We start from the raw sequence: 13,566 nt of genomic DNA on the forward strand, positions 1-13,566 counted from the left end.
AACCTTGAAGACCTTCTCCTCCTCTGTATGAGGGTGATACTGACCCCTGAAATCCTCCCTTCCCTCCTGTCCCAGCCCCTTAGGCCAGCCTCTGCTTATCAAAACCTGGGGAAGCCTTGGCTGTCCTGAGTTCCGGTTCCAGGGCATGAGGGTCCACTCCCCCCACACCCCACACCCCTGCCCTAGATCAGCCACCCAGAAGTGAGGAAAGGTAGTGCTGGGCCAGACCAGAGCAGGCAGGTAGCCTCCTCTAGGGCAATGGAAACCTGTTCCCAGCCAGCCAGGGCAGGCTGGACATGGCCAGAGGGGCCACGATGGTTGGAGCTCCCGGGGAGCAGAGGACAAGTGAGCATGCTGCATATCTCCACACAGATGCACGTGAGTGTGTTCCAGCAAAGGGGGTGGGGTGGGAGACATGGCTTGAGGGGTGTCATCTGGAACAAAAAAATGTATTTTCTAATTTTTCTACTGCAATCATGTGTAACTTGTTTGAAAATAGTTTTATTAATGGTGAAAAATAAAACCTAACAAGTCAAGAGATGGGTCTTTAGAAACTAACATACCCACCTCCTCTTCGTAGGGAGGGGGAAACCAAGGGCAACATCCTGCAGTGAGAGTCCCCAGGCCCCCAGAGCCAACCTGATCCCCTCTACCCCAGCCCTTCCCTGGCCTTGGATTCTGCCTCACAGGCCACAGGGTAGGACAGAGGAGCAGAGGGGGCCCTGAGAAGAAAGACCTGGCCAGGCTCTTGGGGAGCGTGAGCAGATGTGGAGGGAGGCTCTCTCCGAACATCCGCCAGGGAAACAAGAGGGGGCAGGCTGAGGTCCAGCAAAGCCAGCCCAGCCAGCAAAGCTGAGGCACAAGCTGGGTCTGCTCTTCCACGAACAGACCGCTGGGGGCAGAAGATGCACCCCTCCCATGCAGCCCTTTCTCACTCATACCTGCCCAACCTTGGGGCCACCCCCTGCTGCGGGTGCATGGAAGGCACCACCCGCTGCAGGTCAAGGCCGGCTGGAGGTGGCAGCAAAGCGAGTCAGAGTCACCCCCGGCTCTCCTAGGGATCAAACCCTGCCTTGGGGTGGGGGGTAGTTCAAGGTGCAGCCCACGTGGGCCTTGAAGAATGAATGAAGCAGGGAGGATACACAAAGCCCAGGCAGTGGGAGGGAAGGACAGTGAGAGGCAGTGTGAGCAGCAGGAGGGACTGGCTAGCTCGGGCAGAGCTCCAACAGGCCAAGGGGGCCGGGCTTGACAGGGAGGCTGGCCTCCCCAGATGGCCTTCCCACACGGAAGCAAGTCAAGGAGGCCACAGGGGTTTCACAACCCAGGAAATGGGCTCAGCAAGAAGAACAGGAGGTGGGGGAGGGGAAGGGCTAGCAAGGCCCTTCTCATGCCCTTCCACCAGGGCCTGTGCCCCAGCCTCCCTATGCCCAGTCCTGTCCTGGGCTACTATGGTCTCAGGTCACGGCCAAGTCCCAGAGCAGGGGATGCTCCCAACACCTGCTCCTCCCCAGATCTAGCACCTTACCCCCTCACTGTGCTCCTTCTTGGCCCCTCCCTCACACCACGCAGACCAACCACGGCAGTGAATTCTTCTCCTTTTACCCAGTTGCTACCATTCCTGGTCCCTCCCCAACCCATGGAACCTCCTGGGCTCCTACTGCCCTTGGAGAAAGCCCAGACCTCAGTCAGGCTGTGGCCTGCTCTCCAGCTCAGACCTCACCTCTGGCTACTCTGTGAACTCCCGTTTTGTTTTCTAGCCCCCTTGTTTTGCATATGCTATTCCCTCAGCCAGTATGTCCTCCCTAACTCCTATATATCCTTCCAGACAGTTCTGAAGGCCAACCCTGGGGAACCGTTGCCTCCCCCCGAGAAAGCTGGCTGCTCCTCTACCCCATGTACCTCCCCCAGGCACCCTGTGCAGCTGTCTGGGAAGTTCATGCTGGGGACCTGGGTCTATTCTCTGGGCACAGTCTCTGTCCCTGGCTCCAGCTTCTCAGCCCTGGCTACACAGCTGAATGTCCTGGGGACATTAAAAAATCCTACTCCTGGACTGGGATCCAGTGGGAGTCACAGGTGAGACCTGGGCAGCATGAATGAAGCTTCTGCAATAGCCAAAGGGGTGGCGACACCCTGAGACCCAACAAGGGACACGGACCCTCTTCCCAGGAAAACACAGCTGGTGGTGACAGAAGCCCGCACGAGATGGGCTGGGAGGCCGTTAGTCTCGAAGGCCCCACTGGCAGGCACCACAGTGATAAGACACACCAGGCCATGGAACTCACAGCTTGGTGAGGACAGTCACATAAATATGTATCAGAGGACGATATGACCACCGCTCAGGCAGTAAGTGCAAGGAAGGGAGTGAGAGGTGCTGGGGTGTGATGGGGATCACGACGGGGTTCCCTCTGATGGATGTGCAGGGGTGCAGCTGGCTCACCAGGCCAGAGGGGCTGGAAGAGTCTGAGGGGCAAGACTTGGGACCCTACTCTCAGGGGCTCACTCGCTCCTGCCAGCACACGGTAGGGAGGGGGGTGAGGCTAGGCCCTCTTGGGGGCAAAGTCCACACCAGCCCCAGGCCTTGAGTCACTCAGCTAGTTCTAGTCCCTTTCCTTGGGAAAGCCCTGGGCTCGGTGGGAGGGAGGGCTCCAGGTACCCCCAAGGGAGGAACAAAGGCCCCGTCAAGACCGAGGACAAGGGGGCCTCTGTGAGGAGCTGGGCTGGGGGGGGACACTGGGGCCTCTCCCAGAATAACCACACATGTGTGCACACACGGGCACACCCACCAACCCAAACACACAGTCACGCACGGGGAACCCTGCTTACAGTTAGACACACGTGACCACAGGCACATACGCACACTCCTATGATGACTCAGTGACACACACTAAGAAACCACCCCTCTTCCCCCTGCTCTCACATGTTGACAGACATCCAGGCCCACGAGGGGCCACACAGGATACTGACACCCTCACGCATTCCCCAGCACAGAGAGATCCGGCCGCACACGGCACGCCAAGAGCACAAGGTAAACACGGGCAGAGATGCTTCAGGCCGACACAGGCATAAACACATGAGCCTGGAAGGACCACACGCGTCCGACTAGGGGCTGGCACCAGGGAAGTCAAAACGGAGCTTTTTTGAGCATAGTCCCTGGGGTAATGGCAAAGGAGAGAACAGCAGCCGGGTGCTGGGCAGGCCCTGGCCTCCCCACTGAGGGAGGCAGAGAGAGTCCCTCCTGGCCCAGAGCAAAGTCCAAAGTGCATGAGGGAAGGAGTGGACCAGTCAGGCACGGAGCTGGGCAGGCCTCCCCACCCACCTGTCTGAGGGGACAGCGGAGGCCGAGGACGAGGCTAGGGGTCACAGGTGGCAGTCACAGGCCTGGCGTGCAGGAGGAGGGGAGGGCGTACACCTGTTGCGGGTAGGACAGCCATGCCAGGCACCCGACACGTGACCACCATTGAGCTCCAGACTCACTGGGCAGAACCTGACAAAGAGAGATGGAGCAATTCATCCAAAACCACAAAGCTGATGGGGCAGCCCCAGGGGGAGGCCGAGAGGGACCCTCCAGTTCTAAACCTGGAACGGGCCACCTGGCCTCCTGTGGGGTGAGGGCATGGGTGTGTCTCGGGCGGGGGAAGGGCTCCGCCAGCCTCCACAGGGGGGGCCCAAGTCCACTCCTCCACCCTGTTCCTCTGTACCCATGGTTCTCCCCTTTGTTGACATCGATCCTTGCTTGAGAAGAGGTGAGATGCCCCCCAAAGGCTTTTGCCGTCCGTCCCCACAAAGTGAGCAGGGCCCCTATCGCACCTCCCCACTCTGGGGACCGGGAGGAGCTGGGAGCGAGGCAGGGCCATGCTGTCCCATCCCACGGCAGGCAGTGAACAGGGGAACTTAGCAGTGGAGGCCTGGGTGTGGGCTGGACAGGTCTAGTTCAGACCCGATAGGCCCTTAGGGCCCTGTGAGCTTGGCCAAAGCGCTCTGACCTCCTCCCAAAAGGGAATGATCTTGCCCTGCCTCAGAGGCTGTCCTGAGTGCAAGACCATCATCCTCATCACCACCGCCATCCCAGCCTCACACCTGGCCCTCTCCCCACCCGCCCCACTGCCCATTTCCGTCTTCCTGTCACCACAGGTACACCCTGAACTTCCTTGGATCAGTGGGCAAAGGGGCTCCTCGAGCCTCCAACCCTTATAGTGCCCAGCTCTGGGCTGCTACCCTGGAAAGAGACCCTATGGGGCAAAGGCAGCTTGAAACCCCCAGCTGACCCTGGGTTAGCTGCTGTCTCCCTCAGGGCTTCAGTCTCCCCATCTTAACAATGGAGACCGAGAAGCTTTCTCCAGCCCTGGTCTTGGAAGCCCCTGCAATCCTCCTCTCTCCCCCGACCCCTGCCCTGGCCCCACTCCTCGCCCCTGCAGCCCACAGCAAGCAGACATCTGGCCTCGCCGCTCCACTGTGTCTGTTGACCCAACAAGCCGGCGACATGATCCAAAGCTTCCGGGGCTGTTGTGAAAACAGTGGCTCAGCCACCACAAGCCTGCCCTCCTGGACACCTTGGCAGGGACCTTCGAGGGACAGCCATCCAGCCCTGTACCCAGGGCCTCCAGAATTTCCCCACCAAAGACCATCCGAACCCCATCCTCCCCTGTCCAGGCTCGCCTGCTACCCCTTGACTCTCGGGTCTCTACTTTCAGCCCAGGCCCCCCAACTGCAGGCCTGCCTGTGGGCCCACCTGATGCCCCAACTTCACCGGGCTCTAGGGGTCCTCAAACACATGTGAAGCTGGCCTCCTAGTGTTCCCCAAGCGAGTGCTCCCTCCTCTCCTAGCAGGGTGGGAGGTGGGGGAAGGGTGGAAGCCTTCTTCCCCACACCGCATTGCTCTCAGTTCTGTCCTGCACTCTACCCTGAAGTCGTCTCCTCTCCACCATTGTCCCCATCCTGGCAACAACACCTTCCCCAGGATCTGCACCTGCCTGCTTTCCATCCTCTGCTCTGGCCCCACAGCCCCTCTGCCCCATAAAGCAGATCTCAGCACTCCCTTTCCAATAAGCCCAGACGCCTCTCCTGGGCCTGACCCACCCAAGCTGCTTCCATTATCTCCCTGACCTCCTCCTCGGCCACTGCCCTCCCCTCATTCCTCTGCCCCAGCCACAGTGACCCCTTTCAGTTCCCTGAGCAGCCGGGTTCCTTCCTGCTTAGGAGCCTCTGCACTTGCTGTTCCGTCTTCCTGCCCCCTCCCCTGAAACACAGGCTTGTTCCTTATCTGTCAGGTCTCTGATGGAAACTCCCTGATCTGCCCATTGCACAGATGAGGCCGCGGAGGCTCAAAGCAGTCCAGCTGCTGGCTCAAGAGTACACAGCCAGTAAATACCAAGTGAGAACTCGAACCCAGGTCTGTCTGATGCCCATAGAGGTCTTGCTCCTAAACCTCCAGCATGCCCTGGCTCGCAGTCCTGGCGCAGGCTCCTGCCCAGCTCGCTCCCTCCAATCTCGGGCCCTTGCCTACTACACCACCATCATTACCACACCCACACTCCCTGCACTGACCCTCTGCAGGTCCTTACGATAGGCAGGTCCCTGCCACCAGCTGCCAAGTGTCAAGGATGTAGATAGGGATACGTGTGCAGGGGGCGGGGGATTTCTAGCCCCAGGCCCCAGATATCCACCCCCTTCCCAGTTCACAGGCAGACTCTGAAGGGTAGGCAAGCCGGCAGGAGGGCTCACCATCCACCCCTCATCACCAGCCTCAGCTTCTCCAAGAGTCCCGTGGGGGACCGTGGAGGGGGAAGGGGAGGCCTGAGGGGGCAGCAGGCAGCTGCCTTTCTCTTCCTGCATCCATTTGTCATGAGAGCTATTTTTCTCCCTTTGAAAGGCAGTGAGGGGGCTGGGCTGTTGAGTGGGCACAGCTGCTCCACCCGGAGCTCCCACCCTGCAGGACTGCCACTGGGAGGCGGACGCGAGGGGGAATGAGAGAGCCTGAGCCCTGGCTTCTTGGCCGGGCTGTGTGGCCACCAGGCCCTGTGATACTGGGCGGGGGTCCAGGCCTTCAGACAATACTAACCCCATCACCAAGACCACTTGCTGTTTTTTGGGGTAGTTACCACAAACCGAGTGCTAAGTGCTTTACATAACTACAGTTTCCAATCTTTAAACACTAATAAAGTGCCAGGCATGATGCTCACCGCTTTGCATACATTATCTGTAGTTTTCTGCACCAGCCCATGAAGGTGGATGCCATCATTGTCTCATTTGTCAGAGAAGAAAAATGAGGCACCAGGAACCAAAGCCACTTGCCCGGGTTCTTTCAAACAGCTGCTCGGAGCTGCCCAATCCCAGAGAGGCAACTCAGTGGCTGCTAATTCACACACAAGGCCGCCGTGCCTGCCAGTTAGGCTTTGAGCCTCAGGGTACAGCTCACAGGGAAGGAGGAACTGGGGTTCTTGGGGCTGCAGGGGACTTCATGGCCTCACCCCACGACCCCTCTCCTTGGGCCTCCGTCAAGGCCCAATCAGCCCTAGCGTGGGAAGCCTGGTTAGTCAGCCTAACCCACGGGCCAGGCGCTGCTCCCCTCATAGGCAAGGCCAGGGTGGGGCGGCCACAGACAGCGGGCTGGTCAGTCCCACTCTGAAACCACTTCCTGGGCAGCCCAGGGGAAGTGAGTCTCCGGAAACACCTCGGATGGACAGGCCTCTCCCTGGACCCAGGCCTTGGCAAATGCACACACCGCCCTGGGAGAAGCAGCCTGCTTGCCTCCCAGTCGCCAGAGCCCAGCAACCCCACTTCCACCAGGCATGGACGCTATGGGGGACAGAGGGGCTGACCGGACCCCCATCCACCTGCGAGCACCTTGGCCCCATGACCACAAGCAGCCCACTTCCTCCTCTGTGGCAGCAGCCACAAGCAGTGCTGGCACAGCTCATGTGGTCCCTCCCTCATCCCCAGCTCCCCTGCACAAAGTCCCGGTCAGCCTGGGGTCCGGTCCAGGTGAGCAGGCTGGCGGGTGACCGCCGGGGCAGAACCCACCTCCCAGTGTTGCCGGGCCCCCTGGAGCACCTGTGGTCACAGCCACACCTCAAACCTCACCCTCAGTGCCGGTCACAGGCAGGGGTGGTGACCCTGACCGAGGACTCCCCCTTCCTGACCCAAAATGGGCAGTGTGGTGTGTGTGGGCAGGCTTCTGTGTGCAAGGATGACTGGGCGAGCATCTGCATGCGTGCCTGAGCGTGCCTGTGGGTGAGTGCATGTGAAAAGCTGTGGACGTGTGCGTGCATGTGTGGTGTGTGTGTGGGCACTCGAGGCTTTGCGGGCACGGGTGCTGAGGGCAGCTCCATTTCTATGTCCTTGTGTGAGCACTCCTAGGTCTGCGCCGACTGGGTAAGTGATGTTTGAGCTTTGAAAGTGGGCTGACTGCAAGACGAACTGGGTGAACTTCTTAGGGAATGAGGCTCAGTGCTGGGAGAGGGTGGCCCCCTGACCTCAGAGAGTGGAAGCCCCCAGCCAGCCAAGAACAGGTTACCTCCTGCCCTCTGGGTTTGGTGGTTAAGTTGAATAAACAGCAGACCCAGGGATGACCCTGGCCTTGTTCAGTCTCCACTCCCATCCCAGGAGCCAAGACCCTGACCTCCTCCTTCCCCTGCCTCCCAGACTTAAGCTCTGAGAGCCCAGCCCCCATTGGTCCATTCACCCCCCCCCAAACCTATAGGTGCCCAACAGACAGTGGGGAGGGGAGTGGGGGCCGATCAGGGAGGCCTCCTGGAGGAAAGACCACCTTGGCCGCCCCCTCCCCAGTGTCACTCCCTAGGTTCCAGGTGCCGTCAGCAATGCCATCACACCCACAGAATCTTGTCCACTGGACTTTGGACACTCAGTGGGTAACTCACAGGGCTGTTTTCACTGCAATGCAGGCTAAAGGAGGCAAGTCTGGTCCCAAAGGAATGAATCTCTAGTTTTACAAGGGGCCTGAGAGAGGGCAGCCTTCCCTAGCATTCCAACTCACCCAGAATCTGGGGGCTGGGGAGGGGGATTTTTGAGCCTCGCCTCTGCCCCAGAGAGCCTGGAGAAATGAAGGAACTGGGGTGTGGAAGAGAGTGCAGGAGACCTCTTTCCATTCTCAGCTTGATATCCAACCCGATGTAGGGCCCAGGGCAAACGTCAGGTCCCCTGTGTGACAATGATGAAGACAGCCTGAGGCCGCACCAAGGGGCCACAGAAAAGCTGATACACCCACCCCCAAGCTGTGGGACACACTCCAGCTTCTTTCTAACTGACCAGCAAAGCGGACCCACTCCTCACCCCAAAGTGCTGGCGGGCCCAGGCCTCAGAACTCCAGGCAAACTGCTGCTCCCTCAGGGCACCCAGGCCCCATACCCAGCCTGTAGGCTTTGTGGGACCCTCCCCACACCCCACCCAGCCCCCGCCCCAGCAGAAGGGGAAGAGCCCAAAGAGGAGGGCCACGCCATGCACACTGTCCCCATGTCCAGGAGGATGCGGTCTTACCTGGGGCTCCTGGCTCCCCCTTGCCCTCAGTGCTGGCTCCTGCTGCAGCCACGGCCACACAGCCACCACCAGAAGTAGGCCCACCGCCCTCACCTGGGCAGGGTGCAGGCAAACCTGTAGGAACAAGAGGAAGCAGCTGAGCTGGGAGGCACCACCACACAGGCTCTCCCCCTCAGTCGGCCCCATCTGGCTTGGAGACCTCCGCCTCTTTGGACTCGGATTTCTCTCCTGTGAAACGGGGTGTTGGGCCCAACTTTTCCAAGACACCGGCTATGTGTCCTCTCCATGCTAGGGGTTGGATCACTGTGTGTCAGCCCTCGGAGCATCTCCAGACTACAGGCGTAGCAAGAAAGCGCTTCCTAATCTTCCCGTCTGCAAGAGGTCGCCCTGTGATTTAGGAGACCGCATGGCAGTGGGAGCCACTGCTCTGTGGTCCGGGGCAATCTCTCTGAGCTTCTGCCTGTCTTATCTTTAAAATGAGGAGACTACATCTCCCCAGGGAGTTCTAAGGCCCCAGTGACACGGCCTGACCGCTCCTGTGCTGGGTTCACATTGGGTATACTGAACGAACAGGGACACTTTCTTATTCCTTGTTTTGCACCTTCTAGTCCAGGTGATTCTATTAATTTTGGGCCCATTATGCAGCTGGAAAAAACTGAGGCCCAGAAAGATCCTAGAAGGAAGGAATGGCAAAGGCAGTGAGGTATCCCGGGTCTCCTGGCAGAAAGACTTGAGCACTTTTCCTGCCCGACCACAGAAGACTCCCCTCCTCCCCCCATGGCGGCTCCTCCTTCAGCAGAGGACCCCCATCACCACTGCCTGCAGAATGACGCACCCTCAGGCCTGGCTGTACTTTATTCCTAATTTTAATTTAAACTCCAATTAGCTGTGGCAGCTAAACGGTGTCAGCACCCTGCAGCCAAGCTCCAAATCACCCCCCAGCTCTATTCCTCCATCAGTGCTGCTGAAACTGGGCAGGCGTCAAGTGGGCTGAACAGGGTTCATGAGGTCTCTGCCAGCCATCTGCCCTTCTGCAAGCAGTGCGGTCAAGGGCACGGGTTGGGCAACAGACACATCACAGACAGGAAACTGGGTTGGGGACTATTTGGGCTTTTATTAGCCCAGGAGACCATACACTTGGGGGCGGGAGTCAGTGGTCACCAAGTAAGACTTAGCATGTGCTAAGCTCTGCCTGTGAGCTAAGCCTGTGCCAGAGGCCCAGTGACCTAAGACCTTGAGTCCTCACAGCAACTTTTTCTGTTCTGCAGATAAGGGGACTCCCTCAGCCTTAGAGAAGGTTAGCTCCAGTCCCTTGCCCATAGGAGGCACAGGAATATTGGAGCCCACATCTTTCCTGGGTCCAGAGCCTTGGGTCTGGGTCACAACACCGCAAACACGAAGACTTGCCCTCCGGTCCCCCTCAACCGGGGGGAGCAGAGGAAGGTGAGAGACAGAGGCCTTCCCCAGCCTCCCCAGGAACCAGGACTGGGCTTGAGGTACAGCATGCATACCTCATGGCCTTCCCCCTGCTCTCACGCACACTGGGGCTCTCACCTTCCCTCCAGCGCTGTCAACCAGGGGTACCACTCTTTCAGTTCCCCACAACCACTGGGACTCCCTAGCTCCCAGACTGGCAGTTTCATACTGTCAGACTTTGAGTTCCCACCAGTCACACACTCGCCCCACACACTCACAACCACAGCTCGGAACACACCAGATCTCTTATACCATTCTACAGCCAGGTACAACTGTCCAAACCAGACAGTGTGCGTGCAAGGGACACACACACACACACAAACACATGGAGCTGCCCTCTACCAGCCTGTCCACCACACCCCAGCTCTGTCCACAGCAGGAACGAGGAAACTCAAGGGACCCGTCCCCTCCTTCAGTGACCAGGTCAGCCTGGTCACAGCAGCTCTGTGGCAGCAGGAAAGGAAGACAGGGAGTGTACATACACACCCACACTCATACAGACACACTCATAACGTGAGGGGCTGACACTCCAACACCACTGGCTCCCCAAATTAACAGTTCAAACATATATGGCCAGTGGGTCACCACGGCACAAACCAGTGTGCAACACAGGACCCTCCAGACACACAAGGGACACACAGGCATACAAGGACACACACACACACACACACACATACCAACACACAGGAGTCTGGGGCTAGCACACCAGGACATAGTACGCACAGAGTTGCAAAGGGCACACAGAGCCACGAAATACACAGACGTACACACGCACACACAAGCAAGTCACTCCATGTTGAAAAGGAACACAGACACAGTGACAAAGAACACAGAGGGAGAGACAGACACATCATATATCTACATGCCCAGATACAGGCGACTCAGCACAAGGAGTCAAGTCCAACCATACAGGGTAGGGACCAGAGAAGAGGATGCTCCCCACCCCACCAGATCCTTCTAGCCAGGCGGAAGTGGAGGGGCTCAGTGGGGTTCTCCCCTCCCAGGCGAGGACAAATGGGAGAGTCGGAGAAGTGGGACAGTTCTGACGGTGCCCACCTCCTGCCTTTCCACCCGGGCTCTCCTCCACCGCGTCCCCTCACCTGGCCAGGCCCCCACGCGGGGGTGGCGTCTGGATTGCGGAGGGGCGGGGATCGACGGGACCTGGAAGGAGCCACCAAGGGGAGGGGACTCAGAGGGGCGTAAGGGCGAGGCGGTAAGAGGGGGGGAATGGTGGAGACTGGAGCCACGCCCAGCCCGGAGACAGATGGAGAAAGGCATAGAGAGACACCCAGACTGGAAGAAGAGGGAGAGCAAGGAGGAGGCGCCGCGCGGGCTGGGCCCCGCAGGGACCCAGACGCGGGCGGCGAGGCCGGGCGGGCGGCCTGTAGCCTCCCCTCCGCAGTAGAAAAGGAGAGGCAGCGGGACCGGCAGGGGGCGACGAGCGTGGGCCGGGGGCGCGGCTCCGGGAGCACAGGATCCAGGGGGCGGCGGGAGGTGCGGTGGGGGTGGGGCACGCGGAGGGCTTACGGACTGACCCATCCAGACTAGAAGGACGCAGACGCGGGAACGTAGAGGGGTTGGGGACAGATGGACCGACCGAGGGCCCCGGGGGTCCGCGAGGGACGGGCGAACGCTCCGAGGGTCTAGGGCACACAAGCGGGTGACGGGGCCCGGAGCAGACCGACGAGAGGGCCTCGACCCCACCGCTGCACAGAGGGAGGGACAGACCGACGGACGGGGAACCGAGGCACCGGTCGGTCTTGGGGCGCGACGGGACTTTCGCCGGCCGCGGCTCAGTTTCTCAGTTTCGGAAACGGGAACCGGATCGGGGAGGGGGTAAGGGAGGGGCGGCGCGCCCTAGGGGTAGCCGGGATCCCACGTCGGGGCCCGGCCCTCACTCACCTCCCGCGCACCGCCAGGCGCCAGGGGTCGCGGCGGCTGACGTCCAGCTCCCCGCGCCGTTCCCGGGAGCGCGCGGGGACGGGGGTCGGTGCGGGGCCGACCCGGACGGGCCAGTAGGCCGGAGAGTCCCGTCCGGACCTCAGCACGGCGGGCGGATGCCGGGGGTCGCTCCAGGGATCCCAGGGCCGCCGCCTCCCTCTCCCGCGCCGCAGCACACGGAAGTGCAAGGGGGCGGGGCGGCGCGACCTCACCCAGGTGCCGGCCCCGGCCCCGCCCCCGCTCAGGGCCCGCCTCCGCCAGGGCCAGCCCCCCCAGGCCCCGCCCCCGCCGCCGCGAGGAGGGGGGTCCCGGCCTCCGCCTCCGTGAGCGGTTCGCTCTCTGCCCTCCCCAGCACGCCTCGGCCCCCGTCCGCCCTCAGCCCCTCAGAAGGAGCCCCACTTTACGGGGGAGGACGCTGAGGCCCGCGGGAGGGGGCGCTCTCCCACCTCTCGCACACCGAAGCGGGGAGGCGCCGGCGGGGCTTCCCCAGCTCCCAGCGCCCACGCCCGGGACTCCCCACCGGCCAGCTGGCCCGCCGCGCCCGGCCTCGCTCTCTCTCTCTCTTCCTGTTGGCTGGAGTGCGGACGCCGCCGGGCCCAGTGCCCGCCGCCAGGCCGGCTAGTCCCGGCCCTGCCCCGGAGACGAGCTGGGAAGGCTCCAGCGGGGGAGGCTCTCGCTGGTCTGTCGCTGCCGGTCCAGCGATTCTAAGAGCAGCCCCTACCTTGATCCCCCAGTCTTCTGCTCTCCTGCCCCCACTTTCCAGAACTCCCCACCGCCCCCAGTAGGAGCCCAAGGATCCTTTCTGTATTGGAAACTCGGTGGCCAGGCATAACTCATTCATTCATTCCTTCACTGGGTACCCTCTGGGCCTAAAATCTGGGGATGGAGAAGGACCCAAGGATCCTATTAGCTTGCCCCAAAAGCTCAAAAAGGGAAAAGCCAATGGCGCCATACTCCAAAGAAATTTCATTTTTCCAGAGGCAAAGAAGAGGGTTCCACATCCCAGGCCTTCTGGGAGAACACCTAGAAGGGATGGAGAGACAGCTCTTCCCAGCTGAAGCCTAATGGTTGGAAATGGGGGGCAATTCCTGAGGAGGACCAAGTTGATCAAGGGGCTCATGGCAGAGACAGGTCATGGCTAGGACTTTGGTCTCAAGGAGTACGTTGGTGGCAGCTCTTCCAATAGAGTGGGCTCCTGGGAGAATGGATGGGGACAGGGGAGCTACCACCTGTGCTGGTGGGAGGACCCTGGGTTGTGGAAGATGGGTGGGGAGAACGGGCCAGAGCAGGTGGGTCACTGGACAGTGGGTGGATTGGGAGGGGGAAGAGTCTAGTGAGACCTCCAGGGATGGAGAGCCCTAGCAGAGATGCGGATCCCAAAACTCTATTTTAAGGGGGGAGGGTGGGCTGGGCTGTAAAGAGCAAAATTATAATGATTCTTTCCACCACAGAGAAAAAGAGGGTTCTGGAACCCTATACCTGGGAAGGGGGACCTGTTTTGAAAACTGGCGTATGTCCAGTTTCCTTGTCCTGATGTCCCATGAGGGTAGGCTCTTTCCACCAAACTGGACTCCTCTGGCCACATGGAATATCATCTGGGAAACAAGGCTTATGCCTTACCCTTCACACATGCTGTGTCCTGGGCCCAAACGCCAT

At 60.3% G+C, this 13,566-nt stretch overlaps 1 protein-coding gene across 2 annotated transcripts in view; it reads right to left on the reverse strand.

The window, feature by feature from the left end:
• The window catches only part of PRKCD (protein kinase C delta), a 29,132-nt gene extending 17,035 nt beyond the window's left edge, over window positions 1-12,097 (reverse strand). Inside the window, exons 1-3 of one of the 2 annotated variants that reach the window (XM_047691899.1) lie at window positions 11,872-12,097; window positions 8,494-8,607; window positions 3,317-3,484 (exon numbers count right to left, since the gene is read on the reverse strand). The gene's annotated coding sequence lies outside the window, so the exon portion shown is untranslated. The remainder of the gene's footprint in view (window positions 1-3,316; window positions 3,485-8,493; window positions 8,608-11,871) is intronic. The other variant, XM_047691891.1, reaches the window with a different exon arrangement.
• Between the last annotated feature and the right edge of the window lie 1,469 nt (window positions 12,098-13,566).

The sequence above is a fragment of the Lutra lutra genome, chromosome 1 (genome assembly GCF_902655055.1).
Source record: "Lutra lutra chromosome 1, mLutLut1.2, whole genome shotgun sequence".
In the NCBI taxonomy this organism is placed as follows: Eukaryota; Metazoa; Chordata; class Mammalia; order Carnivora; family Mustelidae; genus Lutra; species Lutra lutra.